This window comes from Pleurodeles waltl, chromosome 8 (genome assembly GCF_031143425.1).
Source record: "Pleurodeles waltl isolate 20211129_DDA chromosome 8, aPleWal1.hap1.20221129, whole genome shotgun sequence".
NCBI lineage: Eukaryota > Metazoa > Chordata > Amphibia > Caudata > Salamandridae > Pleurodeles > Pleurodeles waltl.
In genome coordinates this window covers 591,423,271-591,451,203 of record NC_090447.1, presented here as the reverse complement: position 1 = coordinate 591,451,203, position 27,933 = coordinate 591,423,271, and the positions used below count along the sequence as shown (strand labels likewise).

The window sequence follows — 27,933 nt, the reverse complement described above, 5'->3', positions numbered from 1 at the left end:
CAAAAAATGCACAGGTTTGGTAGGTTTCCCTAGGTGCCGGCTGAGCTAGAGGCCAAAATCTACAGGTAGGCACTTTGCAAAAAACACCTCTGTTTTCTGTAGAAAAATGGGATGTGTCCATGTTGTGTTTTGGGGCATTTCCTGTCGCAGGCGCTAGGCCTACCCACACAAGTGAGGTGTCATTTTTATCGGGAGACTTGGGGGAACGCTGGGTGGAAGGAAACTTGTGGCTGCTCTCAGATTTCAGAACTTTCTGTCGCCGAAATGTGAGGAAAACGTGTTTTTTTAGCCAAATTCTGAGGTTTGCAAAGGATTCTGGGTAACAGAACCTGGCCAGAGCCCCACAAGTCACCCTATCTTGGATTCCCCTAGGTCTCTAGTTTCCAAAAATGCACAGGTTTGGTAGGTTTCCCTAGGTGCCCGCTGAGCTAGAGGACAAAATCTACAGGTAGGCACTTTACAAAAAACACCTCTGTTTTCTGTAGAAAATTGGGATGTGTCCACGTTGTGTTTCGGGGCATTTCCTGTCGCGGGCGCTAGGCCTACCCACACAAGTGAAGTATCATTTTTATCGGGAGACTTGGGGGAACGCTGGGTGGAAGGACATTTGTGGCTCCTCTCAGATTCCAGAACTTTCTGTCACCGAAATGTGACGAAAATTTGGTTTTTTTAGCCAGATTTTGAGGTTTGCAAAGGATTCTGGGTATCAGCACCTTGTCAGAGCCCCACAAGACACCACATCTTGGATTCCCCTAGGTCTCTAGTTTGCAAAAATGCACAGGTTTGGTAGGTTTCCCTAGGTGCCAGCTGTGCTAGAGGCCATAATCTACAGGTAGGCACTTTGCAAAAACACCTCTGTTTTCTGTAGAAAAATGGGATGTGTCCACGTTGTGTTTTGGGGCATTTCCTGTCGTGGGCGCTAGGCCTACCCACACAAGTGAGGTACCATTTTTATCGGGAGACTTGGGGGAACATAGAATAGCAAAACAAGTGTTATTGCCCCTTGTCTTTCTCTACATTTTTTCCTTCCAAATATAAGAGAGTGTGTAAAAAAAAAATCTATTTGAGAAATGCCCTGTAATTCACATGCTAGTATGGGCACCCCGGAATTCAGAGATGGGCAAATATCCACTGCTCCTCAACACCTTATCTTGTGCCCATTTTGGAAATACAAAGGTTTTTTTGATAGCTCTTTTTTACTCTCTATATTTCAGCAAATGAATTCCTGTATACCCTGTATAGAATGAAAACCCACTGCAGGGTGCAGCTCATTTATTGGCTCTGGGTACCTAGGGTTCTTGATGAACCTACAAGCCCTATATATCCCTGCAACCAGAAGAGTCCAGCAGACGTAACAGTGTATTGCTTTCAGAAATCTAACATTGCAGGAAAAAGTTACAGAGTAAAACGTGGAGAAAAATTGCTGTTTTTTTACCTCAATTTCAATATATTTTTTTCCAGTTGTTATTTTCTGTAGGAAACCCTTGTAGGATCTACACAAATTACCCCTAGCTGAATTCAGAATTTTGTCTACTTTTCAGAAATGTTTAGGTTTCTGGGATCCAGCATTGGTTTCATGCCCATTTCTGTCACCGACTGGAAGGAGGCTGAAAGCACAAAAAATCGTAAAAATGGGGTATGTCCCAGTAAAATGCAAAAATTGTGTTGAAAAATTGTGTTTTCTTCTTCAAGTCTGCCTGTTCCTGAAAGCTGGGAAGCTGGTGATTTTAGCACCCAAAACCCTTTGTTGATGCCATTTTCAGGGGAAAAAACCTTCTTCTGCAGCCCCTTTTTCTAATTTAAAAAAAAAAAAAAAAAATGTTCACTGTATTTTGCCTAATTTCTTGGCCTCCTTCAGGGGAACCCACATAGGGTACCTCTAGAAACCCTAGGATGTTGGAAAAAAATGACGCAAATTTGGCGTGGATAGCTTAGGTGGACAAAAAGTTATGAGGGCCTAAGCAAGAACTATTCCAAATAGGCATAAAAAGGCCTGGCACAGGAGGGGGAAAAGGCCTGGCAGCAAAGGGGTTAAAGGTGTTACCCTGAAACTGTTACCAAGATGCTTGTTTCCGGTCCTGCGAGGACCTGGCCTAGCAGTTTGGGCTGGACTGTTCCCATGAGAAGCTAGGTGAAGCGTGAGTTGCATATGGCTGAATCCAAACTGGGGTGGCATGGTGGACAAAAAATTGATGGATTGGGATGGAACCAGAGCGATTGCCAGTGGCTGCAATTAATTAAAGCATTCCATCCACCACCTTGTTGTTTCAGAATTTGTTGACAGTATAGTAGAGAGCAGTGATTTAAAATGGGAAAGATCCGGAACAACGTGTCCGGAACCAAAATATATGTACTCTAAGCACATGTCCTCCTAAATATATTAGCACAATCAAATTCAGTCCCAACAGAGTCAAAATGTTCTTCTTTATTTCTTCTGATTGGTTTCAGTCCAGCCAAGCCAACACATGTTTAATCTGGGGTGTGTCACCCCACGACTTCCTCACGGCTTACTACAGCTGTAAACAATACATAATGTATATTCTTTAATACAATGTCCAAACTTATTTATATGTGCCACCAACCAACCTTAGTCACTCAATACGCAATAGGTGTAGACCAAACATTAGACTATTACTTTGTGTGTTAAACTTAGTCCATAAACTTGTAGTTTTGAATCTCATTTATTTCTTATCACTACTATACATAATTCTATTCATGCTAGTTCATCCTGGTGTGAAATACATGCACATACAAGTGAGCTTCAAACCCCTTATCTGGGGATCTTTATAGATATATCCCTGTAGAATCTGTTTAGTATACCTAACCACTCTACCTGTCTTTAACTGTTACATCTCCTCTCCAAGTGTCCGGAACCACACCTGTGTTGTTCATGCAAGCGGAACCACTCTTGCCTGAACAACACAGGCCTTTTTCTCTTCCTTAACCATGCAGATGCTGAACAACACACATATGTGGTTGAGGCAGAGAAAAAGGAAGATCAATTGGGAAAGGACCCGGTCAGGCAAGTGGGGCTTGGGCACTGTTTGGGTAGTTTTTAGGAGTGGGGAAGGGAGGTGAAGGTGCTGGGGTGGTTAGGTTATTATTATTATTTTTAAGTACTATGGTTTTTAGGGAGGGGCAGGGGGTCAGGTTAATTTGTTTTTAGGGGTGGGGGTGGGTTAATTTTGTATTTAGGGCGGGTGGGGAGGTTGGGTTTTTAGGGGCGGCTTGGAGGTCAGGGTAATTTTGTATTGGGGTTGGGGTAATTATGTTTTTAGGGTGTGTGAGGGTCGGGTGTTTAGGGGTGGGGGTTGGGGTAATTTTGTATTTAGGGAGGTCGAGGTTATAGGGGCGGGGCTGGGGGATTTGGGTAATTTTGTATTTAGGGTGGGTGCAGGTTTTTAGATATGGGGTCGAGGTAATTTTGTATTTAGGGCAGGTGGGGTTGGGTTTTTAGGGCAGATGGGGGGTCAAGTCTTTAGGGGTGGGGGATTGGGGTAATTTTGTATGTAGGGCATGTGTGGCGGGCTCTTAGTAGTGGGGGTGGGTGGGTCGGGGTAATGTTGTATTTAGGGTTGGGGTGGGATTTTTAGGGGTGGGGTTGGGGTAATTTTGTATTTAGGGCAGGTGGGGGTCAGGTTTTTAGGGGCAGGAGTGGGGGTTGGGGTAATTTTATATTCAGAGCAGGTGGGGGTCGGATTTTTAGCGATGGGGTGGGGGGTCGGGGTAATTTTGTTTATTAGGGATTGGGTAGTTTTATTTTTGGGGGGGCGGTTTTAGGGCTCAGAGTGGGTGGGGGGTATTGGGGTAGTTTTTAAGGGTGGGGGGTCAGGGTACTTCTGTTTTCAGGGTGGGGGGTGGCATGCGACAACCACGCATGCTGTTTCCACACATGCCTTTACCAGGCATGCCTTTACAATGACAAATAATTGTAAAGGCATGCGTGGTAAAGGCTTGTGTGGAAACAATGTGGTTGTTGTTCCGACCACATTGTCCAAGCATGCATGGTAGCTGCATGCGTGGTTCCATCATACAATCATTTAAAATGGAATTTATTATACAAGAAAGCAAGAGCACAGGTATAGTCCATAAAATCCTTTCAACATTAGGTTAGGTTGACACTGAGGAACAGTCTTGTGGCCCAGTGTACAAACTTACAATAAAGAATATAAAATGTACACTATATTTTATAATTGAACATTTCAAATCAGCATATGATAATGCCCAAATTATTTCAAATCCGCTTATGATAATGCACCCTCATAAGCTTTGGAGATGTCTATGTGAAATGTGGATTGTATTTAATAATGTCCTATCCCATGGTGGTATAAATGTGCCAACTTTACTGTTCACAGGGCAAAGACATAAACTGACACCACAGGAATGGAAAATTATGAAGTGAAATCTCCACGGTGAAGGGAGTGTCTAGTTGCCTCAGGTTGTACACATGCTCTTACAACATAGTATGTTTTATTTTTTCCTTTCTTAAACACAAAACCAGTTTTCCAAGTGAATTGTCAAGACTCATTATATTTTGCCTGTATTGTGATTTATTTTCTTTACTTGCTGGCAGTGTTGTGAGTCTGTACACAAATCTATCACTTCTGAAAACATATTTGTTTCATTAGGCTGAAGTAAATCCTCCTGAGTGCTTAACCATGACTATTTTCTGGTTTGCCTAAAGCAGGGGTATCCAATTTGTTCTGCTCTGAGAGCTACTTCTGATCAGTGAAAATCATTGTGAGCTTCAAATATCAATTAATTTGTGCAATGTTACCAGACACCCTCATGTTCAGTTTTATTGACTTTAAGCCATCCATAGACCCAGATACTATGGTTTTAACAAAATACATTGAGTAGGGGCAATATGACTGGGCTTCTATGTGTGTCAGTGAGTGTGTGGTCTTTTGAGATATATGAACATGTGTGTGTTTGAAGGGGATTGAAAGGCTGTGTTGCATGTACATATGGCAGAGGACTACTTTTTGCCATATTTGTCACAGTTACGTGTTTAATACAAACATATAACCATTTTTAGAAATGAGAGAAATATAGGGCCATATTTACAAGAAAGTGGCCCATCACTAATAATGTGCTACTTTTCTTGGTGCCCCCTTGTGTCCCCTAAAGCCACCATGGTATCACTGCATTTACAATTCAGTGCACCATGGCGCATGTTAGGGGCAATAGCGCAATTTTTTTTTTTTTGCACTATTGTTCTGGATTAGCGTAAAAAAATTACGCTAATCAAGTATAGTGTTAAGAGGCCTTTGAAATCAACGGGAGCCTCATTTTAATGCCTGCTTTAAGCAGGCGTTAAAATTGACCCTAAAAATGGCGCAACGGAATCTTGTAGAATCCATTGCACCATGTTTAGCGACACTCTAACAAGGAAACGCCCGCTTTGCATACATCATGCATATATTATACATGACATGGCGCAATGGGTTAACAAGGTTGCGCCATCTTGTAAATATGGAGCTATGACAATGGCCCGTTAGTGCCACATTTGCAGTTAAAATGTTGCCGCAATTGTGGCGCTAAGGGGTGCAAGGGCCTGGTAAATCTAGACCTTAAAGTGCAGAAAAATGTTCTGAAAAATAGTTAATTACATGGAACAATTTTATGAACTTAAAATTTTACCCACCTAAAATAATGGCTGTATTTTTCAGTTATAAAAATGGCACTGTGCCCACCAGCCACTGGGAGCAAGAAGCCTGTTGCGTGTAAAGACAACACTTTGAAATGCGAGAACATTAAATTGAAACATTAACTTTGTGTGTGTATATGGATTCCATAAAGCTCATCTTTAAAAATCCGCCCATTCCAAGTGTCATATTTACGAACAACAGGCATCTTGCTCACAGTGGCCCACAGAAAAAGGGGGCATATTTATAACAAAAAAATACAGTAATTTCTTTAAATGGGAGAAATTTAAAGTGAAGAAGCATGCTTCAGAAATCGTTACAACATAATTGACTTAATTCAAAATGGCGAAAAGCATTGAAGCTTCATATTTCATTAAAATATTTCTATTCACTTCAGATTTCCCCCATTTGAAAAAAAAATTACTTTATTTTTCAGTTATAAGTATGGCACAGTGTCTACTGGCCACTGGGGGCAAGAGGCCTGCTGTTTGTAAATGCAACAGTTTGAAATGGTAGAAAATTAAAATAACGAGTTAACTCAATCATTAAGGTAACATTTCATGTTAATTTCCTCCCATTTAAAAGCAATCAGAAGCACCAGTTTATTCTCACCCTCCAATACTGAGTTCACAAGTGCTTTTATTTAGGAAACAAATACCTCAGTGCTTCGGCCCTGCAATTTTGTGCCCCAGCCCAGACCATAAATCTGACTGCACACGCTCTTTATCAAGCACTGCTATCTGAAGCCTGAGGATAATAATACAAAATAAACACAACCTTCCACTGATTTAAAAAAAAAAATTGTGCCCATGTGCTTATTTAAAAGTAAACTCAGGGCTGTGAGCTACTCTGCCAGCTACTGGTTGCTTGTGATTGACCTGGTTGACAACCCCTGGGAGATACCTAGAATGACCTCCGTCTTTTAGCTGCGGTATCATTGTACATGATACAGTGAAAAGCCTTTTTGTAATCAGCTGTCCCTGCTCATACAAAGGATCTACCAAACTGAAGATTATAATGTTAGGTGAGGGTGACAACTTCAGTGTATCAGCAAATAATTATGTTTTGTAGATTTTCTAAAGGAACTTATGCAGAGTTTGGCATCTTTTTTCAGGATTTGATGATTGAGAAAAGCTATTTTACCGAAAGGTTTCTAATACCACTTCTTAAAAGTGCTCTCTTGTCAGACATATTGGGGCCCTTCAATTCATACAGAAGCTCCCCTCCCTGGAACTATGCGTATGCATGGTTTCCTTTATGAAGTGTGCCCTTCGGCACAGACAAACGTTATTTTTGCCGTTGTTTTGATTCTCATTGAACTTTTCATAGATTTTTGGTCTGTTGCTGTGCTCTCTGCAAAGTGATGCATGCAAACCTGGTGCTAGTTGGGAGGTTTATGCCAATGAACAGTCTAGTTGGGCATATTTACATGGATTGCCATGTTTCTTACCTTAATATTGGGTGAGAGGTTTTTTTTTTTCCTCAGAACCTTTCAGTCTTGAGGGAATAGTACTTGTTGCATGGGACTGGGGGATGTGATTGACTGGCCACAACTCAAAGGGTAATTTTTCAGCCACAATTTAAGGAGCCGGGGACTTGATATTTGTGTCCTTTGTTTGCAAAAAGCACATGACCCTGAGCCTCCATCCAAATTAAGGGCCAAAATATTTTTTTCAGCTGCTGCAGACCCCGCAGTACTCCAACAGATCCTAGTGAGGCATACTTTGAGGTCCGGTAGGTGTACTGCAGAGTTCCAAGGGAATCTCTAAGCTCAAAAAATTGTAGATTGCACAGTCCGGTGGTACATTGGAGAGCCACTTGTATGGTGATACCATGGGAGTACTTTGATACTTCGAAACGAAATAAAAAATTGAATGCCATGGAAAATGTAATGTAATTGTCTACTAGGGTTAGCTGTCTGTGGGGTAGGCCAGGACCTACCTCCAACCCGCTGCTGACCACAGTCAACAAGCTATACTCAATGACAGAGTTGGGTGAATATGATCAATAAAAATCCAGAAATTCACTGAAGACAACAAAGGTTACAGTGACATTATAGTCAGGTTAGGTACAAAGGGCCATATTTATGAAAACTTGGCACATCAGAGCTGATGCACCACTTTTCTGTGCCTCCCTTCCAGCGCCTTATGACACCATGGTTGCACTGTATTAATAATACGGTGCACCATGGCAGTCATTAGCACAATACCACCAGCATTTTTTATGCTATTGTGGTGCTTTGCTAAACTTGCATCAAACATGTAGGCGCTAGTGCAGCAAAGTGCAAGGAGGCCCATAGGTTACTATGGGTGTGTCATTTGAACACCTGCCCTGAGCAGGCATTAAAAATGATGCCAAAAATGGTGCAGTGAAATCTTTTAAATTTCACTGTGTGCCTGGCCAGGCATCAGGGGTTACAAAGTGGTACAGTGCATGCATAGTGCCACTTTGCAAATATGAGACTGGAAAAAGGCCACCTTAGTGCTACCTTAGGATAATAAATTAAGCTACGGCAGCGCTAAGGCAGCTTAAGGGGCTCTTAAATAGGTCCCCGAGATATTAGCTTATTTAAAAAAAAAACCTAAATGAGCTGCTGCATGAGCCTCCTGGAGCCTCTGAAACTACTTATGGATCACTGGTGGAGTCACCACATGTAGAGTTACGGCGAGCCATGGCAGTGCATGAAAGTGCAGGGAGCGGGTAGATTTTATTGATAGGCTGTGTTAGGGTCCTTTTACCTACTTTTTTTTGTTCCGTTCCTGCTCTCTCATAAATAACCAACACGGCTGCGATCTTGTTTTCTCCCCACCATCGGCACCGCTTTCCAGGACGCGTTTACCAGCCTTCATGTAAGCCAGAGATGGGGCACTTCAAATACCCCCTAAGAAGAACAATTAGCATCTAGGATTTTCCTCAGCAATATACCCTGAGGAAAAGTAAGAACAAAAGGGGGAACCTATGTAGGATATATAAATAAGTACATAACTTATGAGTGCATGAAGTGACAGTCATCTACATAACTGTATATTCTTTTACAAACCAACGCAAAAAGCAGAGACAGAGAAAAAGATGGAGAAAGAAGCCTTTACCTAATTTAATTTCAGTGTTGCACTTGTTTCCGTGGAAACTCTGCCCAATGGCAGGTCACTTCCCTGTCTTGACAATTTAACATTAAATACAGAATGTTTTGGGTCACAATTACCTCACACTCATGGCCTCATGTTTAGTTTTTACTGCTTCTTCGCAGTTAAAGCCACTGGCAAAGCTTATGAACATGCCTCCTCCCCCTAAAGACTCTGGTGACAGCACTAATAAGAGTCTAAAATGGACCCTACATCACTGTCAAAGTCTCCTTTGCTGTTGGCTTCAGAGGATCTAATGGAGGAAATAAAATATTTTAAAACATTTCCTAAGGAAACAAACTGTACGCTTCAGAGAATTGAGAAATTGTGGTCCAGTCTATAGAACAGAGTCACTGAGCTAGAGCAATGAATTAGTGAAATCAAAGACTTGTCAAGCAAAGTAGATAGGATGTCCAAGGAAATTTCTCTCCTTAAACAACAAACTGAAGACTTGGGAAACTGAAATAGGCGGAAAACCCTACGTATTTGTGGAATTCCTGAGGGAGTGGATAGTTACAATATGCTGACACTTCTTAAGGTACACATTCCACAAATTGTTGGCCTCAAGGACACCGTTGAGCTAAATCTTCAACCGGCACACCACATCAGTCCTAAGCCTTCAACCATACAGAGTTGATTAAGAGGAACTCTTTCTTCAGTTGTCTTATGTCATTAAGGTAGTCTTTGCAGCTGATGAAAGAAAACAAACTCTGCAGTCAGGACAGAAGGTATTTTTTTCACAGTAAGTGACTAGAGCTACGGCTAACCTGTGATTTTTTTTTTATTTTGCTTCAACTTGCTCTTTAGTCCATGAACGCCCATTATTGCCTGGTGCATCACTGCTTCTACAGGGTTACATGTAAAGAACAAACATTGGTGGTCATTACAACCCTGGCGGACGGTGTTAAAGCGGCGGTAAGACCGCCAATAGGCCAGCGGTAAAAAATGTGGAATTACGACCGTGGTGGAAACCGCCAACAAAGACAGCCACTTTAACACTCAGACCGCCACGGGGGTACAAACAAACAGCGCGGCGGTCACCGCCAACACACAGGCGGGAGACAATGTACCGCCCACACTATTATGACAGGCCAATCCACCACCTTTTCCGGGGTGGATTCACCGTGGATAAAAACACGGCGGAAACAGGAATTTCAAAGTGAAAACACTCACCTCTACACACCCCACGAGGAATGAGGACACCATGGAACCGGAACTCCAAATTCTACCTGCGATAGTCTTCCTGCTCCTCTACCAGGAGCACGAACGCCGGCAGCGAAGACCACGGTGACTACTGCACCTACGACACAGGGGAGGGGGGGAGGCAAAAAACAGGGACACGCCACACGCAACACCCCCACCCTCACCCTCACCCACTACAACACATACATAATACATGTTGATACATTACAGTTACACCCCCCAAGCCCCGCGGAAGAATGCAAAGACAAAAGGAAATTATTATAACAATTGTAATCTATTAAAATCCAGTATGCAAAAATATATACACTATAAACAAATATATACACCAATAATACAAGTCCAGGTATTGCACCATTTATAGACTGTGGACCACTGGGCCCAAAATGCATGGGCGAGGCCCACACTCGATACCCGATCAAAACAGAGAGAACACTGCAGGGGCATCAGATAGAAATACAACAGGCACCTCAGGGGGAAAGGAAGGGGGGGCACCTTAGCCGGATGAGTGCACAACGCCAGATCCACAAGGGGGCTCCATGCCCACTGTTCAATCCTGGGGAGTGTAAAGCCACAGTCTCTCAAGTCTCTACAGTGGGTGGGTTGCCCACTGTTCAATCCTTTGGAGTGCAAAGCCACAGTCTCTCAAGTCTCTACAGTGGGTGGTTTGCTCACTGTAACATCCTGGGGAGTGCAAAGCCACAGTCTCTCAAGTCTCTACAGTGGGTGGTTTGCCCACTGTTCAATCCTGGGGAGTGCAAAGCCACAGTCTCCCAAGTCTCTACAGTGGGTGGTTTGCCCACTGTAACATCCTGGGGAGTGCAAAGCCACAGTCTCTCAAGTCTCTACAGTGGGTGGGTTGCCCACTGTAACATCCTGGGGAGTGCAAAGCCGCAGTCCCTCAAGTGGATAACAGTCTCCACTGGTTCTGGAGGGGGTCTGGTACCCAGAGTGCTTCATCCTGTGAAGGACAGAGGTAGTGGATGGATGTCTCCACCGGTTCTGGAGGGGGACTGGTGCCCAGAGTGCTTCCTCCTGTGAAGGACAGAGGTAGTGGATGGATCTCTACACTGGTTCTGGAGGGGGAATGGTGCCCAGAGTGCATCACTCACCCCGTGACGGACCCAGTTGCGTCACTGCCCCTGCCGCTCATGGGCTAGTGGTGTTTGAGTTGGTGGTGCCCTGTTCAGCGGTGCTTGAGTTGGCAGTGCCCAGTTCAGCGATGCTTGAGTTGGCGGTGCCCGGTTCAGCGGTGCTTGAGTTGGCGGTGCCCGGTTCAGCGGTGCTTGAGTTGGTGGTGCCCTGTTCAGCGGTGCTTCAGTTGGCGGTGCCCTGTTCAGCAGTGCTTCAGTTGGCGGTGCCTGGTTCAGCAGTGCCTGAGTTGGCGGTCCTTCATGGCCCAGCGGTGCTTGTGCTGGCGATCCTTAAAGGCCCAGCGGGGCTTGTGCTGGAGGTCCTTCATGGCCCAGCGGGGCTTGTGCCTGCGGTCCTTCACGGCCCAGCAGAGCTTGTGCTGGCGGTCCTTCATGGCCCAGCGGTGCTTGTGCTGGCGGTCCTTCACGGCCCAGCGGGGCTTATGCTGGTGGTCCTTCATTGCCCAGCGGGGCTTGTACTGGCGGTCCTTCCTGGCCCAGTGGGGCTTGTGCTGGCGGTCCTTCATGGCCCAGCGGGGCTTGTGCTGTCAGTCCTTCATGGATCATCGGGGCTGTGGAAGGCGGTACCCTCCTGGGCAGCTGGGCTGGGGCTGGCGGGGCCCTCCTGGGCAGCTGGGCTGGGGCTGGCGATGCCCTCCTGGGCAGCTGGGCTGGGGCTGGTGGTGCCCTCCTGGGCAGCTATGCTGGCGATGCCCTCCTGGGCAGCTGGGCTGGGGCTGGCGGGGCTGGCGGTGGCCTCCTGGGCAACGGGGATGATGGCGGTCTTCTCCGCCATGCTGCTCTTCCCATACTTTCCGGGTTTCTTGTGGCCCTTCCCCACCTTGGGAGGTGTCACAGCTGACTCCACACTCCCACCGGGACCCCTGGGAGTGGCTTTGGTGGCTGGAGTCTTCCCCCTCTCCCGCCGGGCACTGGCCAACTTCTGATGCTTCACAGGTGGGGGACTGGCTCTGCTGTGGCTCCGTGCCACACTGGCTGTCCTGGTGGCCGGTGCACTCCACATACCGGTGACTACAGGCACCCCTGGTCCCGGAGATGTTGTGGCTGAGGTGCCACTTCGGGACCTATGAGATGGACGGGGTGGGGGAGGTGTGGGAAAAAGGTCAAGGCTGGACATGAAATATTTATTGGACACACTGGGACGGGTAGCTGCAGGGGGTTTGGGAGTGGAGGAAGAGGTGGTGGTAGTAGGAGGTGTATGTTTGGTGACTTTGGGAGCAGGTGCATGCGCTGGAGGATGTTGTGAGGTGGATGGCTGTTGGGTGGGTGTGTGGCTGGGTTTGTGTATCTTGGGATGGGGGGACACAGGTACACTGGGAGAGGACACAGGGGACGTCTGCATGGTAGTGGGGGTGGTGACTGCACGTGAGCGGGGTGTGCTGGTGGGTGTGCTGGTGAGGGACGTAGTGGCTGTAGAGGTAGTGCATGCAGGTGTGAGTGTAGACGAGACTGGGAGGGAGGAGGGAGACAACGAGGAGGGGGACACAGTGGAGGCAGTGGATGTTGGTGTGTCTGCATGTGTGTGTTGCTTGCGTGAGTGCCCGTGGGATGTGTGGTGCTTATGTTTGCCTGAGCTTCCCTTGTGTGTTGACGTGTGTGCATGCTGGTCTGATGGTGTGCTTGGGATAGGCAGAGGTACAGGGGATTGGGTCTGGGTGGAGGAAGTTGGAGGGGGGAGGCTAGAGACGGGGACAATGGCTGCCATCAGTGCTGAGGCCAGAGTTTGAAAAGCTCGGTGAAGGGCCGCCTGACCAGAATGAATGCCCTCCAGGAATGCATCAGTTTGTTGCAACTGCCTTTCTACACCCTGGATGGAATTCAAAATGGTAGACTGCCCAACAGTGAGGTACCTGAGGAGGTCAATGGCCTCCTCACTGAGGGCAGCAGGGGTGACTGGGGCAGGGCCTGAGGTGCCTGGGGCGAAGGTGATGCCCACCCTCCTGGGTGAGCGGGCACGGGTTGAAGGCAGAGGGGCTGCTGGGAGGGCGGTGCTGGTAGGGGGGGTGGCGGCTGTACCTGTAGATGCGGGGGGCACAGATGTTGCCGCCACCACAAGGGAGCTCCCATCAGAGGACGTGTCTGTGTCGCTGGTGTCAGCTCCTGTCCCCGCTGTGAAGCTCCCCTCTCCCTCCGTCCCACTGGTGAATTCCGAGTCCGTAGTCTCGCCCTCCAGGGCCATGTGGGATGCAGCTCCCTCGTGCTCCGGTGCCACTGCTCCTCCGCCTGATGATGCTAATGCACACAAGAACAGGGAGACCACAAAAACAGGGGGGGACGATAGAAGAAAGATATGTTGAGTGCATGGATTACCGTTACCGTTGGCGGACAAGACAGACACAGAAGCCCCCTGCACTATGCCGCGCTCTTGGGCTCCACGGTCCAATTCCTGGGAAATGGCCTACAAGGCTATGGACGACATCTGCACACATAGATGACACAGGGGCATGAATAGCTGTACTTGGCAGTCTACAGAGGTGGGGTGGGGTGCCACATGGCCTGCCTTACGGAGGGGCCTTGCCTACGGAACTCGCCCTGGCCTAGGGAAACCCACAGCCCTCCTCCCCCACCCAGACAACTCCACTGCACGCAAAGTCAGCAGAATGAGAGTGTACTCACTCCCTTGTGTCTGCTGTGATGCCCTCAAGCGCCCATCCAACTCCGGGTAGGCCACTGCCAGGATCCTGAACATCAGGGGGGTCATGGTGCGATGGGCACCCCTCCCACGTTGGGAGGCCATCCCCAGCTGAGCCTCCGCCGTCTTCTTGCTCCAGCGGCGAATGTCCTCCCATCTGCTCTGGCAGTGGGTGCCCCATCTGTGTGTAGACCCCCAGGGTCCGGACGTCCTTGGCGATGGCACGCCAAATATCTTTCTTCTGGTGGGCGCTGACCTACATGAAATGTACAGGGGAAGAAGAGAAGTCATTACCAACTGCACCGTCAAAGTGATTGGCCCCCATCCCTACCCTTGCCATGTGGCACATGCATTCACTGTCTTTCATGCACGCATCACTCTGCCACCTTCCTTCTTACATCCAGCCCTCTCCACACAGGCATAGCCCATACAACATGCTCCCTGTGTACTTACCTGTCTGTCTGGAGGACCGTAGAGTAGCGTGTACTGGGGGAGGACCCCATCCACAAGCTTCTCCAACTCCTCCGATGTGAAGGCAGGGGCCCTTTCCCCAGACACTCGAGCCATTGTCTCTTCCAGACCGAGGTCACAGCAGCACTTGCAGTGTAGGTCCTCTCCTGTCGAAGATCAGGTTTCGAGTGATTGAACAGATAGAAAATGGCAGTAAAATCCGCGGCGGTCACGTCCGCGGCGGTGCGTACCATCACCGCCGGCGTACATCATCATTGGCTCCTGGAACCCATAGGGTCCAATGTTAACCAATACAGCATTGCGCCACGGTCTCTAACCGCCTACCGCGACGGTGTACAACGCCAGCGCAGTTACCTCACATCCCATTCTCCCACTTTACAGGTCAGGCAGCCGCCATTTCAGGGGCCCACATGGCTTCATTTTCAACTGTGTCACACATACCTAGGCCTAGTCTCAACACACATACAGGCCACCTTTTGTGTATGATTGGTGTTCTGTGTAAACTGTGGGTACGTACCTCTGAGTTGTTTAACTCTGTGCTTGCTGTTGTCCTTCATAGGCACCGTCCGCTGGGACATGTGAGGAGATGGCAGCATCCCCTGGTGTACCGACCGTTGGTGGACCAGTCCACAATGGAGGAGCGACATTTGATAATCACCAACAGGCTTGACCGTGCCACAATCCAGGAACTGTGTACTCAGTTGGAGCCAGACCTGATGTCAGCAATCCGCCATCCCACAGGAATCCCCCCTCAAGTGCAGGTGCTGTCAGTGCTCCATTTCCTTGCAAGTGGCTCTTTTCAAACAACAGTGGCCATGGCATCAGGGATGTCCCAGCCTCTGTTTTCCAACGTATCGTCCAGAGTGTTGTCTGCCCTTCTGAAACAGATGCGGAGCTACATCGTTTTCCCTCAGGTGGAGGATTTGCCTACTGTGAACGGTGATTTCTATGCCCAGGGACATATCCCCAACATCATAGGTGCCATTGATGGGACCCATGTGGCTTTGGTCCCCCCCACAGGAGTGAACAGGTGTACAGAAACCGGAAGAGTTATCATTCTATGAATATACAGATGGTATGTTTGGCAGACCAGTATATCTCCCATGTGAATGCCATGTTCCCTGGCTCAGTGCATGACGCCTACATCCTGCGGAATAGCAGCATTGTGTGGCTATTAGGTGAGCACCTGGAAGCAAGTCAGTGGGAATGGTTGTCTGGGTCTGGGGTTATCCCTCCAGGTTAGTATGTGTCTAACAGTTGCCCCTCACCATTTGCAGGTGACTCTGGTTACCCCAACCTGTCATGGCTACTGACCCCAGTGAGGAATCCAAGGACCAGGGCAGAGGAACGCTACAATGAGGCCCATGGGCGAACTAGGAGGGTAATCGAGCGGACCTTCGGCCTCCTGAAGGCCAGATTCAGGTGCCTCCATATGACAGGTGGATCCCTATTCTACTCACCAAAGAAGGTGTGCCAGATCATCGTGGCCTGCTGTATGCTTCATAACTTGGCTTTGCGACGACAGGTGCCTTTTCTGCAGGAGGATGGTCCAGGTGGCCGTGTTGTGGCAGCTGTGGAGCCTGTGGACAGTGATGAGGAGGAAGCAGAGGAAGAAGACATGCACAACAGGGACTCAGTGATCCAGCAATATTTCCAGTGAAACACAGGTAAGACTACAATCCTGCCTACTACATGTACTTTTACACTACTACCTCTCTCCTGTCTGTCGTTTTCACCCAGTGTATGGTCACTGAGTTGTCACTTTCCCTTACGGTTTCACAGATGTGGGTCCCACTGTGTGACATCTGCTTAAATTCCTCATGGACTAGAGCTGTGTGACATAAGTATGTTGACATTACTATTTCAAATACATTTTGTCATTGTAATTGCTAATACACTATTTCCAAATCACAGACAGACTCCAGATAATTTTGTGCTTTAGGTGTGTTTATTTAAATGCAAAATATTGGAGGGGGTAGTGAAATGGTGAGGGGTAATGGCGGAGGAGTGTCCATGGCAGAGTCCAGTCTATAAGTCTCACAGGTGCATTGCCCATATGGGCATAGGAAGTGGAGATGGGGCAGTTTAATTATGGACAGGGTGACAAAGTGGGACAGTAGGATGACAATCAGGGTGGTCTCATTTCTTGGCGGGGGTCTTGCCATTGTTCTCTGTCTTGTTCCTGGATCTCAGGGACCATTTGCGGGGTGGTTCTCTCTCTGCAGGGGGTGGGGTGCTGGTGTTGTGGTCCTGTGGTAGGGCGTCCTGTCCACTAGCGCTGGCGGAGATGGTGGGCAGTTCATCGTCCATGCTAGTGTCAGGGGCCCCTTGTTGTGCCACAGTGTCCCTCCTGGTGTTGAGTACTTCCTTCAGCACCCCTACGATGGTGCCCAGGGTGGAGCTGATGGTTCTGAGTTCCTCCCTGAAGCCCATATACTGTTCCTCATGAATGCGTTGGATCTCCTGAAACTTGACCTGTACCGTTGCCATCATCTCCTGGGAGTGGTGGTATGCTCCCATGATGGAGGAGAGGGTCTTGTTGAGAGTGGGTTCCCTTGGCCTGTCCGCCCCCTGTCGGACGGCAGCCCTCCCAGTTCCCCTGTGTTCCAGTGCCTCTGTCCCCTGGACCGTGTGCCCACTGCCCCAAGGTCCCTGTTGTTGTTGGGGTGGTGGGTTATCCTGGGTTCCCTGTAGTGGTGGACACACAGCTGATTGACGTGTCCTGGGGACGGAGGTGTGGGCCCGCTGGGTGGGTGCTGTGCTGGTGTTTCCAGAGGGGGGAAGGTCTGTGGTGGCCTGTGCCTGTGTGAGGGGAACCGACTGTCCCGAAGTCCCCGATGGTCCAGGCTGGTCATCTAGATCCAGTTGGACAGAGGTGCTGTCATCACTGTGGGCCTCTTCTGTTGGTGGTGTGGACATGTGTGGACCCTCCTGTCCGGTGAAGTTGGGTAGGGGTCCTGCAGGGATATCAAAGGATGTTTGTTAAATCTGTGTGTGTAATGGTGTGCAAGGGGTGGGTGACCGTGTACCCCAGTGCTAGCATTCCTGTGTGGGAGCTTGTGTGATGGCGGATTAGGGGGGTGTATGGGTATGTGCAGTGGCCATGCTTTGGTGATGGGTGTCCATGATTTTTTGTTGCATGCATGGCTTGGTGTTGGGATGTGTGGTTTGTGATGTTGGGACATTTGTGAGGAGTTGGGGTGCTGGCGGTGAGGGTGAGGGTGGGGGTATGTGATAGCATGCAGGTAGGGTGGGGGATGTATTAGTAAAGCTTTGACTTACCAGAGTCCATTCCTCCACCTACTCCTGTGAGGCCCTCAGGATGCAGAATCGCCAAGACCTGCTCTTCCCATGTTGTTAGTTGTGAGTGAGGAGGTGGGGGTCCGCCGCCAGTCTGCTGAACCGGTAGGTGGTGTCTTGAGACCACAGAACGCACCTTCCCTCGTAGGTCGTTCCACCTCTTCCTGATGTCCTCCCGATTTCTTGGGTGTTGTCCCACTGCGTTGACCCTGTCCACTATTCTGCGCCATAGCTCCATCTTCCTAGCTATGGAGGTGTGCTGCACCTGTGCTCCGAATAGCTGTGGCTCTACCCGGACGATTTCCTCCACCATGACCCTGAGCTCCTCCTCCGAGAACATGGGGTGTCTTTGCCGTTTCATGGGGTGGTGTGGGTGATGTGTGGGGTGGAGTGTGTGGTGATAAGTGTGGTGATATGTAGTGGTGTGTTGTGTGAGGTGCGTGGAAGTTGTGTGGGTGATGGTGTTGTGTGCCTGTGGATGCTGTTGTTCTTGCTGGTGGTGTCTCTCTGGCCTTCTTTCTGAATTTTTTGTCGTGGGGGGGTTTGTGGGTGATGTGAGTGTGTGTTTTAGATTGTAATGGGTGTGTGGGAGTGGTGTGTGTATGTGTGTCAGGAGTGTGTATTTTGAAATGTCCAATGTGGTTGTGTTTTGTAAATGTGTGTGTATTTTGAGCACGGCAGTGTGTACCGCCAATGGAATACCGCGGATGAAAGAGCGCTGCGTGGACTCGTGTGTCGTGATAGTGTGGCCGTATTTCTGTTGGCGTGACGGTGGAGGTTTTGTTTTTGCCAGTTTATCACTGACCTTTGGTGTGGCTGACTTGTGTGGGTGTCTGAATTTTGCCGGATTCCGTGCTGTGGGTCATAATAGCTGTGGCGGAATTCCGCGGCGGTGTGTTGGCGGTCTTCTGCACGGCGGTAAGTGCCTTTTACCGCCAATGTTGTAATGACCACCATTGTCTCTTCAATCTCCGGAGGACCTTAAAAAATGAATTTATCTTCATAAAGGAACAAGCATAGCTATTCAGAAAACCTGATTTACTGTTTCATATGTTTTTTTCTGTCTGTTTAAATTAATAGGTTCTACAGGATGTTTGTTTATTTAATTTTCTTCCTTCCACTTTCTTGTTTTCACTGTAGTCCTTTGTATCATATTTAAAACCTTGTCCTCATTTTTTCCTTTATCCAATATTCCACACCTTTCATGTGGTATCTACATTCTTTTCCCTTCATGTTGATAAGGGCTCCTGGTTTTCCTACAGATGTAATCCTAGTAGAGGAAGAACTTTTTTTTGTTTCCTTTGTAAATAATCCCGATGTCATACATGTGTCTCCAGGTGTCATTTTGTCGATTCCCCGTCCAGTTTTGCTGGATGTCAGTCTTCTCTATGTTTCACTATCCCAATTATTAATTTCTATTGAAACCTATGATTGACATTATTTCTTGGTTAACGTTATTTTTGGCTTCTTACTATCAGAGTGTGTCCTTTCCCTCTTTTCTTAAATCTCTTTTCTCTCCTATATCACAATATATTTTTTTATGTTCTCTTTCATTTTCACCTACACCTTCTCGGTTTCAATAATCGTATCTCTGCTTTTGACTGGTTGTTTTTCTTTAAGTTGAATATTACTCTGTATTATATTATATAAAGGGCTCCTGGTTTTATGGTACTTATTTTGAAGCATTTCAGTCTGCATTTATACATATATATGTTTTGGCCATCCTATTTGTATTTATCCATATTGTTTTGTGTTGTGAGCATAAACAGAGTTGTAAAATGGTATATTTCTACATTTATTTAACTGACAAGCATGCACTCATACTTTGATGCATGTCACATTTTAGTAATCTGAGCAGCCAAATATAATACAATACTACACCCACAGATAAACATTAGCCTCATGTACAAATATATGGTAACATTTACCTGTGTTTAAGGAAATTTCATCCTGTTATTTTAACTCCTCATGCTTGTATCTGCCCAGCTGTTGGTCTTGAATTCATGAAGGACAGTATTAAGAGTTACTCACAAGAATCACCATTTTCTGTACTTTTCCACTTTTAAAAATAAATACAGACAGAAAACACACTGTCTTCTGTCTTTCTTCATCTGTAAAAATCAGTGAAAACAGAAAACTGGAGCCTTGATTCTATATTCCCTGGTACACAGTTAAGGCCTCATTACGAGTTTGACGGTCAGACTGCCAGACCGCAATTTTGCCAGTCCTGAAAAACCTCCATGTTGGTGATATTTCAGACTCCCCGATAAGGTGTCATACAGGCAGGACTGACAACAAAAAAAGGCAGACTGGCAGTGGTGCAGAGGCCTGGAAATAGGTAGTCTGACCTCCCATTGTGGACAAACAATGTCGGTCCGAACCACAGCAGTCACCAAAGTAATACACAACAGCACATTGGATGAATTTGAAAACAACACAGCAGACACACATTGCTACACTGGACAAACCTGAAAAGGACACTATAAAACACACCCCTTCTCAGACCAAAATCCTGTGCATTTCCACTGCAATACACAAGCCAGAGTGAATTAATTACAACACAGTACAGATACTAGGCACCACTTTTTTCACCATTCCATACAATACCCTACACACACTTTTGCCCAATCACACCTTTTCGCTCCTCACCTCTTTAGTAAGTCACTGTCACCTGTTTTTTTCCATCATTGCATGTTTAAAAAAATCCCCGTTTCTCAGAAGATGAGTTAAGAGTTATTGTGGATGAAATCATAAGAGTAGAGCCACTATTGTTTGGAACACAATTCCATACTCCTCTCAGTAGGATAATAGAAATGTGAGAAAGGATTGCCGACAGTGTCAATGCTGTAGGCACCACCCTGCATACAAGGGAGGACATTAGGAAGAGGTGGAATGACCTCAAGGGCAAGGCCCATTTCCTGGTCTCCAGGCATCAGCTGCAGGCCAAGAAGACTGGTGGTGGCCCTTCAGTGTCCCATGACTTCTATTTACCTGAGAGGAGAAGGTCTTGGCCATCCTGCATCCGGAGGGCTTGACAGAAATACTTGGAGGAGTGGAGTCTGGTAAATCACAACATTACAAAATGTTACCAAACTGCTATGCCATGCATGCTCATAGCTCATCTTTTGTCTCACTTACTGTTACTCAACTCCCCAGCCAAGTGTTTACCGGTCCATAGACGTCTATTCTGCAACTCACATCTGAAGAGTACTCACTTGGGGAGATGACATTTGTATAGTGTGTGTAGTACAGGTGCTGACATGACTACAACTGCCATCAGGCACTGTTCTATAGCTCTAATCACCAGACCAGTGGTGATTTCTCCAAATACCCCAGTTTTGTACATATCAATTTAAGGGTATACACCTGGGGAGAAATCATTTATATAGTGTGTGTAGTACAGGCACTGATATTACCACAGCTCCCATCAGGCACTAGTTGCCTAACTACAAACTCTAGCACAGTGTCACATGCTGCTATGCATCTGTTAGTGAACTCTCAATTGAAGTATACTCACCTAGGGGGTGAACACTGGTCAAGTGTGTGTACTGGAGAGCGTGACCTGGCTGCAACTCACAGGAGGTACTGTTTCAGCAGCTCCAAACACCACTGCCTGGCAACTCACAATGTAGTTTACTCAGCTGGGAGGATCCATTTGTCAAATGTGGGAAGTAGAGGGAGTGATGTGGCTACTGAGGCCAGGAAGTTCCTGTGTCTGTAAAACCAAATACCAGCTCAGTGTTCTCTTGTCCAAATACCATTGTTTGGGAACTCTCAATTAAAGTAGACTCACCTGGGAGATCACCATTTGTATAGTGTGTGTAGCAGAGGGAGTTACATGATTGTAACTCCCAGGAGGCTTTCTTGCTGTCACTATAACCATGAGTCCAGTGCCCTCTTCTCCAAAGACTCCTGTTAGGGAAATCACGCATGAAGTATACTCACATGGGGGGAACAATATTTGTATAATGTGTGTACTAGAGGGAGTGACATGACTGCAACTCCCAGCAGGCCCTGTATCTGTAACACCAAGCATCAGCACAGTGTACTCTTGTCCGAGGAGTCCTGTGTCTTAACTCTCAATTGAAGTGTACTCACCTGGGAGGATACCATTTATATAGCATATGTAGTACAGGGAGTTATATGACTGCAACTCCCAGGAGTCTTTCTTGCTGTCACACTAACCACCAGCCCAGTGTCCTCTTCTCCAAAGGCCCATGTTTGGTAGCTCACACATTAAGTGTACTCAGCTGGGAGGATGGTATTTGTAAAATGTGTGTAGTCCAGGGACTGACATGGCTGGAACTCCCAGCAAGCACTAGTCCTGTAACTCCAAACACTAGCACAGCACAGTGTTCTCTTGTCCAAAGACCCCTGTTTGGTAACTCACCCCAAATTAAGTTTACTCACCTGGGGGGATACCGTTTGTCAAGTACTGGGGAGTAATGAGAGTGACCTGACTTCAACTTCCAGCGGGCACTGCGTCAGTAACTCCAACCACCAGGTTAGTGTTCTCTTGTCCAAAGATCACTGTTTGTCAGTTGCCAAATGAAGTTTACTCACATGGGGGATAACATTTGTAAAGTATTGGGGAGTAGTGAGAGTGACCTGACTGCAATTCCCAGGAGGCATTCATTCTGTAACTCTAAACACCAGCCCAGTGTTCTAGTCTCCAAAGACCCTTGCGCCTTAACTCTCTATTGAAGTGTACTCACCTGGGAGGATAATGTTTGTATAGTGTGTGTAGTACAGAGAGTTACATGACTGCTAGGGCCAGGAGACACTGTTTCACTAACTCAAAACAACAGCCCAGGGTCCACTTCTCCAAATACCCTTCTTTCGAAACTCACAAATGAAGCGTACTCACCTGTGTGAATGACATTTATCAAGTGTGTGAAGTAGAGGAAGTGACCTGACTTCTAAGGCCGGAGGCTCTGTCTCTCTAACTCTAAAAACAAGCCCAGTGTTTTCATTACCAAATATCCATGCGTCTTAACTCTCAAATGAAGTTTTCTCATCCTGGAGGATAACGTTTGTGTGGTTGTGGGAAGCAGAGGGAATGACCAGAATGCAAAACCTAATAGGCCCTGTGTCCCTAACTTTGACCATAAAAACAACGTTCACTTGCCCAAATCTATCCAATTATGAACTCTCAACTGAAGTTCACTCACCTGGGAGGGTACTATTTGTCAAGTGGGTGCAGTATAAAGCAACTTCCAGGAGGCAACTTCCAGGAGGCCCTGTTTCAGGAAATCCAAACACCAGAACAGTGGTCACTTTTCCAAATACCCTTGCCTGCCAACTCTCAATTGAAGTTGACCTACAGGGGAGGGACCAAGATACAGATCATGCTCAACTCAGATGTGTTTGCCACCTAGATCCATCTTGACCAAGAAAAAACTATTGAGGACAGGAAGGACACCTTACCTATTGTGTAAAACAATGATCTGAAAGGCCTTAAGATGCACAGCCAGAGTGGTATTGGCAACAGACACATTCACAAAGCAATGACCACATTACAACTGCAGTCACATATACAACAAAGTCCCGGGTCCTCCTGCATAGTAATCAACCCGGCCTCAAAATAGCAAAAGACATATCTTGCAGAGCCACTGTTTTGCCTGAACTGGTGGCAAGAAGGCATTCTCAAGCCAGTCCCCAATGGCTAATGATCTGCACATTTTAGCAGCTGCTTGACAGATACAATTGGCATGATTCACAAATGTCACGTCAATACAACTAATATCATGGCTACTTGCCACAATAAGATTAACTGCAAAATAACTTTGTGCAAGGTCTATGCTTAATGTAACACTAAATTGTTGGTGATAGATGTCACAATACAACCTGTCGCATTATATCTTTCACATCAACAGGTCAAGCTGCTACTAGCCACACAGAGGACACAGAAGAGACTTCCACTACCCCCCCGAATGAATCCCTCAGTGAAGAAGACACTCTTAGATATCTGGATGTGGAAGATGGTTCTGGCCCATCGCGGCAACCTGGTCTGACACCAAAAGCGAGTCTCACTATGGCAACATCAACACCTCCCAACCTGGTTGCCTCTACATCACAGGCAACCATTCACCACCTCAACCTGTGTTTTGAGTACTGTGTCTACCATCTCATGCCCCCCAGTCCTGGATCCTGAGTTACATTTTAACACTTTCAACAATGAGGGTCCAGGATCCTGTGGGAGAGGGCACCGTGTGGCAAGGGCACAGACCAGTGGAGGTAGGGTACATGGGAGGGATACTGTGGGCCATCAGGATGAGGTCACTGGGGCTGCTCCTGGCCAGGACACCATCAGCCACATCTTGGGGGGTCTATCAGGAGTCCCAAGGCATGATGGGCCAGATAGTGACTGCATTTCGGGAAATTAAGCAGCTACAGATGGATATCCATAGGGATATGTGTGAACAGTGCGAGGCTCACAATACCAACATGGCCTCTGTATAAGGGGTGATGAGGGACATTAACACCACCCTGTTTCTTTGGCACATCAACTCCCAGCCTCTCTTCATTAGTGCCAGCCACTGGAAGGGAGGTCCTCACAGAGGAACAAGCCCTAGACACCCCTGCCTCTGCAGCAGCAGAACCCTCTCATCACACAAGCGGGATGTCCTGTAAAGAATTCAGGAGGTGCGGGTGGTAAGATACCCACAACTGCCAGCAAGTGTCCTCTTCCAAAAGGAACTCCTTTATGTGCCACACATTCACTCTGTTGAATGATCCTGAACTACCCACCAGTTCCAATGGGAGGAGAACTCTGACCTTTGGACTTCCAATGGTGTGGCATCTACTTCAATGATTTCATTCACCTTGTTATTTTCCTTCTTTTCCTTCAAAATTGTATTTACCACATTAGCACTGTAATAAATTCACCCATCACATACTCATTGTCTGCTTGCTTAATTTCAACATTTTGCTATGTAGAGATGTATCACCATGTGAACCATATGATGACAACATACGTGCAAGGAGGGCTGTTACAGGTACACAATGTTCTGCTCAGGATCACAACCATTACACACAAATACATCAGTACAAGTGTCTGATCACAGCAAGCATTTCCAGTGTACAACCCATAGGCTGTCCATATGTCTGGACCTTTGTGACATAAGAATGTGCCGCTCATACTGAGTCAAAGTACAAATTCCAGGGTACATCCCTCCAGACCATGGAAAGGAGTGATTTGTCAGACATTGTTCTGTAGAATAGGAAAACATTAAAGTGGTTGATGTCAGAAACTTGAGCCTTATCACATACCAAACAAAAGTAATCCAACATCACATAATCCAAGATACAGACAGATGCTAGTACAATAGTCCCTGATCACAGGCCTATCATAATCCAATGACCTTGCATCTGGTGGTATGGCACAAACATATGTCAGTTTTGTGGCACAGGCACGGTGGCCTGAAACACATCTACAGCTAGATACAGGTCATACAAGAATAGTGTTTAGCCAAAGTGAAGGGTGGATGCCTTGCTCACAATCGATGACTACATATTTCATGACCACACATGATGCAATCGGCACAACACAGTATAGGAGGCTGGCCCTCTATATAGTGTGCAAAACTAGGCACAATGTGCAGGGGGTTCAGGCAACTACACATTGGTTTCCAGAGGTACAAATTAGACCACCTAATGCTCCAATTTTTAAGGTAGCTGGTCAAGCCGTTGGGCTTATCTAGGAGATGTGCTAAGCATTTGTTGTCCTCACAAAATCAATCATGCAGCACACACACTCAATGAATAACTCAAGACCAGAATTTATAAAAATACTTCAGACTGTTATATACTTTTTAAGACCAAACTGGTTAAGATACGTTAAGTACTTTTTGAGTTATGGTTTTTCACATTTTTAATAAAGTTAGGGCCATATTTATACTCCGTTTGCGCCGGAATTGCGTCGTTTTGTTTGACGCAAATTCGACGCAAAACGAACTCCATATTTATACTCTGGCGTTAGACGCGTCTAGCGCCAAAGTTCATGGAGTTTGCGTCATTTTTTTGCGTGGACACCTACTTTGCGTTAATGATATGCAAGGTAGGCGTTCCCGTCTAAAAAATGACTCTGAGGCATGTGCGCCGTATTTACACTCCCAGGCAAAAATGACGCCGGGGAGTGGGCGGGTCAAAAAATATGACGTCCAGCCGCTTTTGCGTCGTTTTTTAGCGCCTGGTCAGGGCAGGCGTTAAGGGACCCGTGGGCTCGGAAGGAGCCCAGAGGTGCCCTCCCATGCCCCCAGGGACCCCCCGTCACCCTTGCCCACCCCAGGAGGACGCCCAAGGATGGAGGGACCCATCCCAGGGAACTTAAGGTAAGTTCAGGTAAGTATTTTATTATTTTTTTTGTGGCATAGGGGGGCCTGATTTGTGCCCCCCTACATGCCACTATGCCCAATGACCATGCCCAGGGGACAGAAGTCCCCTGGGCATGGCCATTGGGCAAGGGGGCATGACTCCTGTCTTTGCTAAGACAGGAGTCATTTCAATGGGGGTTGGGAGTCAAAACAAATGGCGCAAATCGGGTTGAGGCGAAAATTTTGCCTCAGCCTGACTTGCCCCATTTTTTGACGCCCAAGCTCCATATTCCCCTATGCCGGCGCTGCCTGGTGTACGTCATTTTTTTTTACGCACACCAGGCAGCTCCGCTGGCTAACGCCGGCTAACGTCATTGAATAAATACGCCGCCCACATGGTGCTTCAGAATGGCGTTAGTCGGCGTTAGATTTTTTGACACACAACTGCGTTGGCGCAGTTGTGTGTCGAAAAGTATAAATATGGCCCTTAGTCTTTCTGTCCGTAATTGCGCACCATAGGAATCAATAGACTGCCACCTAGAAAAATGCATATAAAATCACACATGTGAATTACCAGTCTCTTCTTTTGCAGGATGATTGATGAGGTTAGTGGGCACACCATGCCAGCTGGAGAGTCTCAGGTGGGTCCTGGTTGTGGCGAGAGCAGTTCTCGGAAGGCTCTTGGCACAGGCATAGGGCCACTTGGAGGGGCCACCTGGAAAAAGGAGCTGGTTTGCAGATTTAAAGGTTGTAACTTTGGGTCCCCTTGGGCTGTCAAGATCACAAAGGGGTTAGGTACCTGTGGCACACAGCTGGTTCCACGATTCAGGGCTCAGGGTGGCGGAATATAGAGCAAGTTGGAGGTCTTGGAGGCTGTGCACTATGGAACCCTTTGAAGATGGAAGTAAGTCTTCTTCCGAGGTCCTTGTAGGATGACGAGGGGCTCTGGTGGGAGGTCCAGGGTGTTCCTGAAGACCCTTGACTGGGGCTTCCTCCTGGTCTAGTTGCAGCTCTGGGTGAGCTGTTTTTGTTGTTGTCTGATGTACACTGACTAGTACATGGAGTATTAATACAACTCAGCCACGGGAGGGCGCAGTGCCACCAAAGATGGCACACTTGTAGGTTTCATCCAGTCTGTCATTGGTGTGTCATCAGGTCTGGCTGCAACTTCTGGTTGAGGAGATATCATCTGGTTGGTGAATGTGACCCACACCCGTTTTCTGGTTCTTTGCAGGTTTCTTTGGTTTCTTGAGTGGTATCTCCACTTAGGAGGGAGAACTCGGGCTATTTGCAAAGCCTGCAGGTCCTCTGGGTCTTTTGAGGTTTGTCCAGTGGACATTTCCGTAGTTGCGATTTTCAGGACTCTAGTGCAGCAAGCAGGGGTTTTGGAGCCTCTTCTGGTGCAGCAGGTCCTCTGTTCTCGTGCTGTTGGGTTATTTGGTGTGTCTTCTTTCTTCCTGATGAATCAGATTTCTTGTTCTAGGGGAGCCCACTAAATACTGAATTTAGTGGGCATTTTAGGGGGAACCTGGTAGTGTCCAATAGGACACTTACCTTTGGGTAGCTACACCCACTACAGTGACGACTTCCTATGGGGAGGGTCACTACCTAAACCTCTTTGGCTATTTTCCTACCATCCAACATGGAGGAAAATTAAATGGAGGGTCCACTTCGCCTGCAAGCCCCTAGGGGTGGTTCATGCTCAGTGAGACCCCTCCTCCTAAGCTTTGTGTGGTTTCCCGCCTTTGTACCTACCAAAAGTGGGGGTCAACAAAGGGGAAAGCCATTGGCTGATAGCAGTAGGCCATCGGCTGATAGCAGCAGGCCTGGGGGTTTGAATTTCAAGGGCAGTAGCCCTTTGAAGCTCAATACCAGGAGAGTGCACATTCTTGAGGGAGGGGGTGCTATCTCCTCCACCCAGGAAGGGCATTGTCTTACAAACCAGAGAGGTAGGGCTCTCCCCCCTAGATTGTACATTGGCTGTCTGGAGGTGGCATGCTGGATGGAACCAGTCAGCAACAATGCCAGTTAGGTTAGCTTTGCAGGGGGCATCTCTAAGGTGACCCCTGGGTACATTTAGGGAAAATCCAA

General features: G+C 47.3%; 1 long non-coding RNA gene across 2 annotated transcripts in view; it reads left to right on the top strand.

Annotated features, from left to right (window-relative positions):
• Window positions 1–24,412, top strand: part of LOC138250139 (uncharacterized) — a 194,982-nt gene extending 170,570 nt beyond the window's left edge. Inside the window, exons 5-6 of one of the 2 annotated variants that reach the window (XR_011194895.1) lie at window positions 4,356–4,438; window positions 23,404–24,412. This is a non-coding gene — a long non-coding RNA (uncharacterized lncRNA). Of the gene's footprint in view, window positions 1–4,355; window positions 4,464–23,403 lie in introns of both variants that reach the window. The other variant, XR_011194896.1, reaches the window with a different exon arrangement.
• The last annotated feature ends 3,521 nt before the right edge of the window (window positions 24,413–27,933 follow it).